Raw genomic sequence first — 12205 nt, 5'->3', positions numbered from 1 at the left:
AGCCATTGTGAGGCAGATAAACTATGATATAATTGACATCTCAGAAACATGGTGGGATGACTCTCATAACTGGAGTGCTGCATTAAATTCTTCAGAACGGATAGGCGAGGAAGGAGAGGAGGTGGGGTAGCCATGTATGTTAGGGAGGGTTTTGATTGGAACTTGAGGAGAGTGATGATAGGGTTGAGTGTCTATGGGTGAGAATCAAGGGGAAGGCCAACAAAGCAGACATCCTGGTGGGGGTCTGTTATAGACCACCCAACCAGGATGAAGAGGCAGAGGAAATATTTTGCAGGCAGCTGGGAGAAATCTCCTGATCGCTAGCCCTTGTTCTTGCGGGGGACCTAAACTTACCAGATGTCTGTTGGAAATACAGTAAAGCAGAGAGGAAGCAGTCTAGGAGGCTCCTGGAGTAAATGGAAGACAACTTCCTGACACAGCTGGTTAGTGAGCCTACTAGGGAGGGAGCCCCACTGGATCTATTGTTTGTAAACAGAGAAGGACTTGTGGGCAACATGTCAGTTGGAGGTTGCCTTGCGTATAGTGATCATGAAATGATCTAATTTTCTATTCTTGGAGAAGTAAGAAGGGTGGTCAGCAGAACTGCTACTTTGGACTTATGAAGGGCAGACTTTGACCTGTTCAGAAGGCTGGTTGGCAGAGTCCCTTTGGGAGACAGTCTGTCCTGGTTTTGTTAAAAACAAGACCAGTTCTCTTTTAGTGACTTTTCCTTTCAGTTAAGTTCTTATAAGTACCTTCTAAGTAACTGCATGTTTTTTGAGACACTGCATTCTGGAGCTGATAAGGGTGACCAATGGAATGCAGAAGAGGCTCATGTTTAGATTTATTGCTATAACAACCAATAATTCTGATAACGTCCTATAAGTGAGAGGGGCATATTTGCAAGGAGGGCCAGACAGAACAGGTGACTAAAACTGACCAAGTATTCCATCCCATACACATCATACACCCTATAAAAGAGGGAGATCACGAGGGTCTCGCTCTCTTCAACCATGGCCAGCATCTGAACAGGACCCTGCCTGTTGTGCCTGCGATCCGAGGCCTGGTTCCAGACCCTGCATCCATGAATCCAGTTATGGTTTGCTGTGGAGTCCTGCCCAGGACTTCCGAGTGCCTGTCCTGCAGGGTCTGGAGTCACGCCAGCTCCATCCACCGCAGGAGAGGGGAACCTTGTGCTACCCCAGGATATTCAAGATTGGTTTTGTATATTTTGTATTATTTTGTCTATTTATTAGTAGCATTAATAAAATCTTTAAAACTGTTCCAATTTGAAAGCCTCTCTTCCTTTTCTTCCTATCTTTTCCTTAGCAAGGAGGGTAGGGGGTTAACAGAGAGCATCTGCCACAGTTTATTGTCACCTTGCAGTAAACCCTGACACAGTCCTGAAGGACAAAGGAGTCCAGTAAGGCTGGTCTCTCTTCAATAAGGTAATCTTAGAGGCACAGGAGCAGGCTGTCCCCATGTGCCAGAAGTCGAGGCTGCAGGGAGAAGGCTGGCCTGGCTGAATAGAGGGCAGCAGTTGGAACTTAGGAATAGAAAGAGAATTTATAACCTTTGGAAGGAGGGGCAGGTATACAAGAGGAATACAAGAATGCTGTGAAGTTATGCAGGGAGAAAATTAGAAGAGCCAAAGCCCAACTAGAGCTGAGCCTAGCTAGTGCTGTAAAAGGTAACAAGAATTGTTTCTATAAATATATTTGCAACAAGAGGAGGGCTAAGGAGAATCTCCATCCCCTAACGGATGCAGGGGGAAATATAGTGACAGAAGATGAGGGAAAGGCTAAAGTACTAAATGCCTTCTGTTGGAAAGTAAAATGTGGGAAAACAAGATGTGCGGTTCTGGCCACCTGGACGATAAAGGAAGATCAATACTAACATGACCATCCGGATGGTCGAAGACATAATACTAACATAGTAATATATAAAAGGCCTTGGACAGATTACTTTGAAGTATCTTTCTCATAATTGTAAAAAGTTACAGCCGAGACTCGTGAGAATGGTATCTCGGGACGGATAACCGCCCCCAAGTGTCTGGGATGTGTGAATATCCTTGGGCCTGGTCTGTGAATGAGTGGAAAAACAAGTGAGACAAACATCACATGAGTTTAGTGTGTTTTTAATAACAATTAGTGGAAAACCACCTTGCATAAACATCTTAGTCCATGCTTGTATCTGTAAATCCTATAAAATGGTAAATGGTGAATAAAGAGGCCTGAGCCGAGGCCTAAGTCAGCTCTCTGCTTGGCCAGGCTCTGCGCTCCTTCCTGAACAAGACCTTTGCCTCTGTGTGAATTTCTGTCTGCGTCCTGGTATGCGTCGTCTCTAATCGCCGCACCTTCTTTGCCTCAGCCTTTAATAGTCAGAACAGTTATGCTCCAGGTACCCAACTCCCTGAGCTGTAAGACAGGGATGGGGAGCAGAATGAAGCCCAAATAATGTTAGCGACCTGCTACACCACTTGGACATGCACAAGTCTGTGGGGCCAGATGGGATACACCCAAGGGTGCTGAGGGAGCTGGCGAAGGTGATCACTAAGCCACTTTCTGTTATCTGTCAGCAATCTTGGCTAACTGGTCCCAGTTGACTGAAAGTTGGCTAACATGATGCTCATCTACAATAAGGGCCAGAAGGAGGATTTTGGGAACTACAGACCTGTCAGTCTAACCTCGGTGCTGGACAAGGTCATGGAGCAGATGATCTTGAGTAGCATCACACGGCACATAACAGAAAACCATATGATCAGGCCCAGTCAACATGGGTTTATGAAAGGCAAGTGCTGTTTGAGCAACCTGATCTCCTTCTATGACAAGGTGACGCACCTAGTAGATGAGGGAAAAGCTGTGGATGTTGTGTACTTAGATTTCAGTAAGGCCTTTGACATTGTATCCCATAGCATTCTCCTGGAAAAGCAGCTCATGGCCTGGATGGGTGTACTCTGCCATGGATAAAGAACTGGCTGGAGGGCCAGGCCCAAAGAGTTGTGGTGAACAGAGCCTGTTGGAGCGAATAAAGGACTCTGCACTCCGATTCAATGTGAATCATGCTAGAGCCATTTATTACAGAAACAAGCCTCCTTATATATGCAACTATTCTCTGATCATGTGTCCACGCTCCAAGCATGCCTTCACTAATTGGATATCATCTATGTTCACAATCTGTGGACGCGCTGGAGTCTCACTGCTGATAGGTCTGTTGATTTACGTCATGCTGAGGCCCTGTTATTGAGAACTGCCTCCCTCCCATGGCAGGTCCTGTTTTCAGATTTCTGAGGTGGCCTTTGGGCCTGACTAGTTCGATAACAAATCTCCATCTAACAGAAACCCATCCACAATTCCCCCTTTTTTTCTTGAACCAGCCAGGCCTTATTTACAGCATGCTGAATCATCTTTGAAATACACTGCAACATACAACACATGATTAACAACATAATTACAATTACATATAATGCAATTAAGCCTTACTTAATAAGATCAAACAACCACCCACCTATTCACAAACTTTTAAGCCATTTGTCAAACCCTAATTCTATGATGATAGTCTTATTAACATGCTGGTTTAGTTTGTCTAAAGTACTATGAATAGATTCAGAATGATCAGACAAGTTAATACAACACATTCTCTCGAATTCTTCACAACCATGACCTAGTGTTAAAAGATATATAACTGTGCGATTTTGTAGAGTAGCATGCCTAATACCATCAACATCTACTATTAATTGAGTTAGTATCTCAGAAGTTAGATTAACCTGTTTAAAAGACTAATAGCTTAACTTTGATATGTTTCCTAAAGCTTTACCAACTGCTAGATCAGGGAGAAAGAGTGCAATAGATACTATGGTAGGAATGTCTCATAATTTTACCTCATCTTTGCATTGATTATCTAAGTGTAATATCGCCCTTTTGGCTCTCCTGCTGTTTGTTCAAGTTGCCATTCTCCACAGAAGGTACACCTGCTTGCTAATAGGCTTCTAGACCACCAGGTCTGTGAGCATCTATAACACTGAATTAGGATCCATGTTTTACATCTGAAACAATCCTCACAGCTTATCTCCCTCCTCTCCATCTGCATCCATCTCTTTATCAATGAGGGGATTGAGTGCATCCTTAGTAAGTTTGCAGACAACACCGAATTGGCTGGGAGCGTTGACCTGGTGGAGGTTAGGAAGGCCATACTGAGGGATCTGGACCAGCTGGATCAGCAGGTTGAGGCAAATTGTATGAGGTTTAACAAAGCCAAGTGCTGGGTCCAGCACTTGGGTCATAACAACCCCATGGAGCGCTACAGGCTCCTGGAGGAGTGGCTGGGAAGCTGCCTGGCAGAAAGTGATCTGGGGGTGTTGATTGACAGCCATCTGAATATGAGCCCGCAGTGTGCCCAGGTGACCAAAAAGGCCTTGCTTGTATCCTTGCTTGTATCAGGAATAGCGTGGCCAGCATGAGTAGAGAAGTGACTGTGTCACTGTACTCAGCACTGGTGAGGCTGCACCTTGAATACTGTGTTCACCTTGGGGCCCCTCATCATAAGAAGGACATTGAAGTACTAAAGAGAGTGCAGAGGAGGTGATGAAGCTGGTGAGGGGCCTGGAGCACAAGTCTTATGAGGAGCGGTTGTGGGAACTGGGGCTGTTTAGCCTGTAGAAAAGAAGGCAGAGGGGAGACCTTATTGCTGTCTACAACTGCCTGAAAGGAGGTTGTAGCATGGAGAGTTCTGACCTCTTCTCCCAAGTAGCAAGTGATAGGACAAGAGGAAATGGCCTCAAGTTGTGCCAGGGGAGGTTTAGATTGGATATTAGGAAAAATTTCTTCCCGGAAATGTTGTCAGGCATTGGAACAGGCTGCCCAGGGCAGTGGTGGAGTCACCATCCCTGGAGGTGTTTAAAAGGCATTTAGATGAGGTTCTTAGGAACATGGTTTAGTGCTAGAGTTCGTTTATGGTTGGACTTGATGATCCTGAGGGTCTCTTCCAACCAAAATGATTCTATGATTCTATGAATCCTACAAGGAGCTTTGTTTTTCTCTTTTTTTTTCAGGTTACATGTTAACCTCTGTGCTGTGCTGCAGAGGAAGTAGGAATGCTAATGTCTCTGCTCAGGAATATAAACTTAGCAGGAGCATTCTGTGATTGCTCAGCCTTGTATTCTGTTTTGTAGTGACAGCTAGCATGAGAAGCAGAAAGGAATGCAGGAATGTCTCTTTAATGATCTTAAAAAAATATTGTCTGGGCTTGTCGTTGCCCTTTGTTGTTTCATTAATATGTAATCGATTTTCATCACTTGGAAAATTTTCTTAATACGATCTGACAGTTTACCTTTGCAGAGTAATCACCTGCATCATCCCTGCCTCTGCGTGTTTTCGTATTTTAAGTGGGATCTGCAAATCCAGATCTGCTCATCCCATCTTATGCTTTAAGCATAGGGAGAAATTTCACATTACTCAAGGAGTTATTTGTATGGTGGTGTGTCCGCCTCCTCAACTTGCAGTGACCAGTTGCAAGAGCTAGTCTGGAAGGGGCAGTCTATTCTGACAGTATAGGAGAATGATACCACCCAACAAAGACTACAGAGAGGAGCCTCATCCTGGCTGGCAGGACAGCAGATGTGGTAGCATCATTGCATCTCCTACTTGATTAGTCAGGGCAGGCCTTGGATCTGAATGTGAATGATGGACACATTTTTTCCAAAAGATTTCTGCAGTCACAAATTGTGGTTTTGACCCAGTTCTTAAATGAACATTTGCTTTTGAGAGTAAATCTCTGCTTCCTAGGACACCATAATGATTTATGTACCATCAGCATTGCTACCAATAATTCAGAGGTTTTTCTGCAGTGGATGATGAGATAGTTGAAAAGTAGGGTCACAGGAAATAACTGTTACAAAAGAACCAGATGTGATTGTTCCAGGACTCGGAAAAAGCTTCAGAGCTTTTGCTATTTAGTCAAGAAGGCAAGTACTGATAGTCCTGTCTGTTTTGTATAAAATCGGTTAATGAATCACAGAATCACAGAACGTTAGGGATTGGAAGGGACCTCAAAAGATCATCTAGTCCAATCCCCCTGCCAGAGCAGGAACACTCAGATGAGGCTACACAGGAAGGTGTCCAGGAGGGATTTGAATGTCTCCGGAGTAGGAGGCTCCACAACCTCCCTGGGCAGCCTGTTCCAGTGTTCTGTTACCCTTACTGAGAAGTTTCTTCTCAAATTTAAGTGGAACCTTTTGTTTTCCAGTTTGTACCCATTACCTCTTGTCCTATCATTGGTTGCCACCAAGAAGAGCCTGGCTCCATCCTTGTGACATTCACCCTTTATATATCTGTGACATTAATGAGGTCACTGTGGGAAACTGCAGCGGGTCTGTGGAATCCTTGACAGAAAATATGGGAGTAGAGATCAGCCTTGAAGATATTAAGATTTACCCTTGAGAAGGATGGGAGTAAAGGAGTATCAGGAGATATGGAGTTGTACCCATGAGAGAGAAGGGGATAGAAGAATAACATGGATGACAGAAAAATTAACCAATGAGATGTTAGTGCTGTAACTTGTAACCAACAGTGAAAAGACACATGAACTGGTAGAATTGTGTAAAAATGCACTTGTAGCAATAAATGGCACCTATTACTTTCATCTTGAAAGAATTTGGTCCATGTCGTTTGTCCGTCTCAACCGCAACAAGGTCACCCCTCAGTCTCCTCTTCTCCAAGCTATAGAGACCCAGATCCCTCAGCCTTTCCTCATAAGGGAGATGCTCCACTCCCTTAATCATCTTTGTTGCCCTACGCTGGACTCTCTCCAGCAGTTCCCTGTCCTTCTTGAACTGAGGGGTCCAGAAAGGGACACAATATTCCAGATGTGGTCTCACCAGGGCAGAGTAGAGGGGAAGGAGAACCTCTCTCGACCTACTAACCACCCCCCTTCTAATACACCCCAGGATGCCATTGGCCTTCCTGACCACAAGGGCACAGTGCTGGCTCATGGTCATCCTGCTGTCTACCAGGACCCTCAGGTCCCTTTCCCCTACGCTGCTCTCTAATAGGTCATTCCCCATCTTATACTGGAACCTGGGATTGTTCCTACCCATATGCAAGATTCTACACTTCCCCTTGTTATATTTCATTAAATTTTTCCCTGCCCAACTCTCCAGCCTGTCCAGGTCTTGCTGGATGGCAGCACAGCCTTCTGGTGTGTCAGCCACTCCTCCCAGCTTGGTGTCATCAGCAAACTTGCTGATAGTACACTCTATTCCCTCATCCAAATCACTGGTGAATATATTGAATAATATAGGCCCCAGTACTGACCCTTGAGGCACTCCACTAGATACTGGCCTCCAACTAGACTCCGCCCCATTGACCACGACTCTCTGTCTTCTTCCCTTCAGCCAGTTCACAGTCCACCTCACTATCCGGTCATCCAGACCACACTCCCATAGTTTAGCTGTAAGGATGCTGTGGGAGACTGTGTCAAATGCCTTACTCAAGTCAAGGTAGATCACATCCACTGCTCTGCCATCATCCATCCATCTTGTTTTGTCCTCATAAAAGTCAATGAGGTTGGTCAAGCATGACTGCCCGCTAGGTCGTAGTCTCCTGCCTTAACACAGGTTTCTAACTCCTCCTGAGTCTTAGATCAGCAATAAGTGGCTGTCACATCACCAGCAAAAAGATAGTAATCTCTATCACTGTGAACAGAGTAAGCAAAAAGGACAAGACTTGAATGGATAGTTGAGTATGATGCTTTATTTTCCTAATTTCAGGCCAAGATGGAAGCACATTACTAGGGTGTTGAGGGCAAAACTTCCACCAGACATTGCATCTCTAATGCCTGCCCTCCAATGATGTGTTTCTGGGATGCAGAAATAAGACAGCTGTTCCTAAATGCCAACCTGGTAGTGGCTTTTTCATTTACAGCAATATCCTTCGGAAAGTAGCTAGTAGTTTATTCTTATTTTAATTTTCCTGGTTTATAACTTTAAAAAAAAATAGAGACATTTTCTTTGGAGACAATGCGAACATCCTACCTGAAAACACAATTAGAAATGCTTGTTGGATAGGCCAGCAACAGGAAAACTTCCTGATGAAGGACTTGATTTTACAGCTATTTGCATCTCCTGATGGCTTGTCTGCATTAGAAGGAGCTGTGGCAATGGAAAGGAAAATTAAATGGCATTTAAAACATCACTTTTCAGCTGTTTCCTCTCTTCTGTTGGATTACTGTATCTCTGCTGTGGTCAATAGTCAATTTCTCTTGTAGAATAGTCGATGCCTGGCCCAGAGAAGAATTTCTAAGTGCTGCTATCATAAACACATCCTGGAAGAAAGGTTCCAAAAAGAACAGTCACTTGAGTTTTCTATATCCTTAATTTAGGTATTATGAGTGTAATGGGCTTCTAATGTCTTTTCACTGTGGGAGCTATGATAATCTGTTCATTTATTTAATGTACAACAGTCATCAGAGTAAAACATGTTTAGCATGCATAAATTCTCACTTTGGCATTTTTTAATGTAGCAGCGGAGCACCTCCTGGGTGGTCAGAATTATGATGAATTATGATCTGAAGGTTAGAAACTGCTTATGACACTTTAATGCTTCCTACCCGTCCCTTAGTTCCCTAGCAACGTTTCTTTTTTCCTATGTCATGGTTTAACCTGAGCTAGCAATATAACCACAATAGCTGCTTGCTCACTCACCCCCACCCCTGAATATGGGAGAGAATCAAAAGGGAAGGGAGAAACTCATGGACTGAGATAAACACAGTTTAATAAAATAACAAAATACTAATATATTACTAGTAATAATAATATATATAAAATGGAAATAGAATGTAAAATAAAATACACTCAATGCAATTTCCCACAAACTCTGTCTGTGCCAAGCAGTCAGTCCCAGGAAGAGAGCACCCCAGTCCCGAACAGCTGATCTCAGAGAGAAAAAAGGCAGAAAAGCCCAGGGGCCCTCAGCAAAACAGCAGGATGGCAAAAGGCTGAACTAAAGAAACTCCCAAACAGAACTCCACCAAAACAGAGCAGAACCAGAATAGGTCTCCATCCCTGTCTATCCTTTTCACCAGAAAGTCCTGACCCTCCTTAAATATGAAGCTTGATGCTAATGGTATAATATTCTCATTGATCAGTTTGGATGTCAGTCAAGGTCTGCCCCATCTATGCCCCCCTTCCTAGCTGACTCACAACTGTGTGCAGAGAGCTCAGAATGACCTTGGCTCTCAGACAAGAATTAAAAACATTAACTCTGTCCCAAGGTGTTATCTTCCTGTTCTCAAAGTAAATCCAAACGACGACTGTGCTAGCTACAAAAAAGAAAGGTTTCTAACTGCATGAAGAAAATTAGCTTACTTTCAGTCAAACCAACATATCCTAATATAAATTTCTCACAATTATTCACACTCTTCTTCTTGTTAATTATTATTATTAAAGTCAGGGGCAGTAGCACCATTATTAGGAAGATTTACAAAGACTGTTGATTCTTTCTGTAGCAAGACCATCTTCAGTTTATATACAATTTGCCAAAATTTTACTGTTTGGTTTGAAATGTTCTTTGCTGAGTGACTTAGGCTACATTAAAAAAAAAAAAAAATCTAGATACTGAACAACATAAACCAAAATACTAGTAGCAAGTTATTTTCTGAACTCTGTCCATGCTTGTAAGCCTGGGAGAGCTTAAGGCAGGGAACCTACAAAAAACAAGGTATGTGGTTATGGAATTAAGCTGTGTGTCATAATGCCTGTGCCAAATGGGATGAATTGAAAACTGCTCCAGAAACCTTAATTCTCATATTTTCTAACTTCTGAATGCTTCTCTTTGAGGTGCTAATAATAGTATGTTATTTTTTTTTTCTGTAGCTAATTATGTAACAGCAAAAACGTGCTTTAATTTGAGAGATGTGTATGAAGGCCAGTTCTTGTCATGAGCATCTTACTAGTGACTATACGATCATTATGTTGATTCACAGTTATAATTTATTTATTATTTCTATTGTGGATGCATTTGTGACCCCTTCCCTGTTGTACAAACGCTGTGTGATGTGGAACAAAGAAATAGCTGTCAGAGCAAATGGATTGCATCTTAAATAATAGTTTATGGGTAATACATTGATATAGTAATAAGAAGAATGAGGAAGCAGTGGTCATCATTCTGAGCTGTGGTGGAAGGACACCAACTACCTGGGTGCTGTTAAGGACTTTTTACAGCTAATGTGGAAGAGAGGAGTTTTAAGGAAAGGTATGAAGAAGAACAGTGTGCTGGCTTTGGAAAGATTTACAGAGAGAAGGAGTGTTGGAATGAATAAAGGGCCCTGCACTCTGATTCAATGTGAATCACGCTAGAGCCATTTATTACAGAAACAAGCCTCCTTATATATGCAACTATTCTCTGATCATGCGTCCACGCTCCAAGCATGCATTCACTGATTGGATATCATCTGTGTTCACAAGCTGTCCACGTGCTGGAGTCTCACTGCTGATAGGTCCATTGATTTATGTCATGTTGAGGCCCTGTTATTGTAGAACTGCCTCTCTCCCACAGCAGGTCCTGTTTTCAGCTTTCTGAGGTGGCCTTGACATTCCTTTGGGCCCGGCTAGTTCAATAACAAATCTCCATCTAATAGAAACCCATCCACAAAGGAGCTTGCAAAAGAAATAGCAAAAGGACAAAGTACAGACACACCAATAAAATGGAATGTCAGAACCATCTTTTTCAGCAAGTGGCACAGCAGTAGACTTTGTGCTATTATCTGAATTAGGAGGTGGTATAAAAGGTTATTCTTGACTGACCCATGTTTGTTTCTCATCTTGCTTCTTTTAATAAACAGATCTACTAGTTTTGAAGAGTGTTCCCTAGTGCTAATATTGTCAAAATATTAGCATCTCATATCTTCATGTTTGTGTCACCTTCCAGCTGGATTCCAACAGTTTTAGGTATTTTGGCATGAACCTTCCATCACCTCAGGCACTTTGCTAGCACAGGCTACAGTGCATCCCACAGGAATGATGCTTGCATCCCAAAGGCTGCCTTCTGCTTTTTATACTGGCATCTGTAGAGTATCGAGTCAAGAAGAGTTGCAGTCTTTACCTTTTCTGGCCAGAGTCCAACACGTCCAACAAATATGATATTCAACTTTTTTCGTTGTTGGAATAGGTCTCTGTGCTGTGAGGGATGGTTTGTCTAGGCAGGAGATGAGTTTTGCTGAAGGACCCTGGAATGAACTAAGGACCAACATCCTCCTAGTCCCTACTACCACCTGCCAGACGAACCTGCACTCATTTGTTTCAGGTATGTCTGTCCTGTCTTTGTGAACCATATATGGAAGAAAACCCAGGGCTTACACTGGTCAGTGCATGCATCCTGTTTTCCCTCCTTGGATTTAGCACCATTTTGGAGTGGGCTAACTCTGTCTGTACTATGCAGCACTTGGCCAAGGATCTGTGTGATAGTCACATAGCACTAAGGCATAATTGTTAGGGTTGGAGGGGAGCAGTTGGAGTTTTTTCAATCCCATGCAACACTACAGGTTTGGGGAAGAGTGGCTGGAAAGCTGTGCGATGGAAAACGACCTGGGGGTGTTGGTCGACAGCCAGCTGAACACGAGCCAGCAGTGTGCCCAGGTGGCCAAAAAGGCCAACGGCATCCTGGCTTGTATCAGAAATAGTGTGGCCAGCAGGACTAGAGAAGTGATTGTTCCTTTGTACTCAACACTGGTGAGACTACAACTCAAATACTGTTCAATTTTGGGCCCCTCACTACAGGAAAGACATTAAGGTGCTGAAGTACATCCAAAGAAGCTGGTGAAGGGTCTGGAGAATAAGTCTTATGAGGAGCGGCTGAGGGAACTGGGGTTGTTTAGCCTGAAGAAAAGGAGACATCAGCTGCACATGAGGTATCTTCAGCAAACTGAATATCATAGAACTGAACATAAAGAACCTGGTGATTTTTGTATGCTGCACATTGTATTAACAGTGGAGTTTTATTTATTATATCATTTTGTTTCCATTCTAAAGTAATTAAAAGAGGAATTTACATGCATCTTGACAGCTAATAATCCCCATGCTCCCCAGAATATCAATAGATACAGCTTTAAGTGTGGTATGACCTGTAAAACCAGGATGAGATTTTTTTCAATTAACTGGTTTTTTGGTTTCCTTTGATTTATAACCAGGTAAATTTCCTTTTAATGTGGCTTC

This window comes from Columba livia, chromosome W (genome assembly GCF_036013475.1).
Source record: "Columba livia isolate bColLiv1 breed racing homer chromosome W, bColLiv1.pat.W.v2, whole genome shotgun sequence".
Classification (NCBI taxonomy): domain Eukaryota; kingdom Metazoa; phylum Chordata; class Aves; order Columbiformes; family Columbidae; genus Columba; species Columba livia.
Note: the sequence above shows the minus strand (reverse complement) of the source record.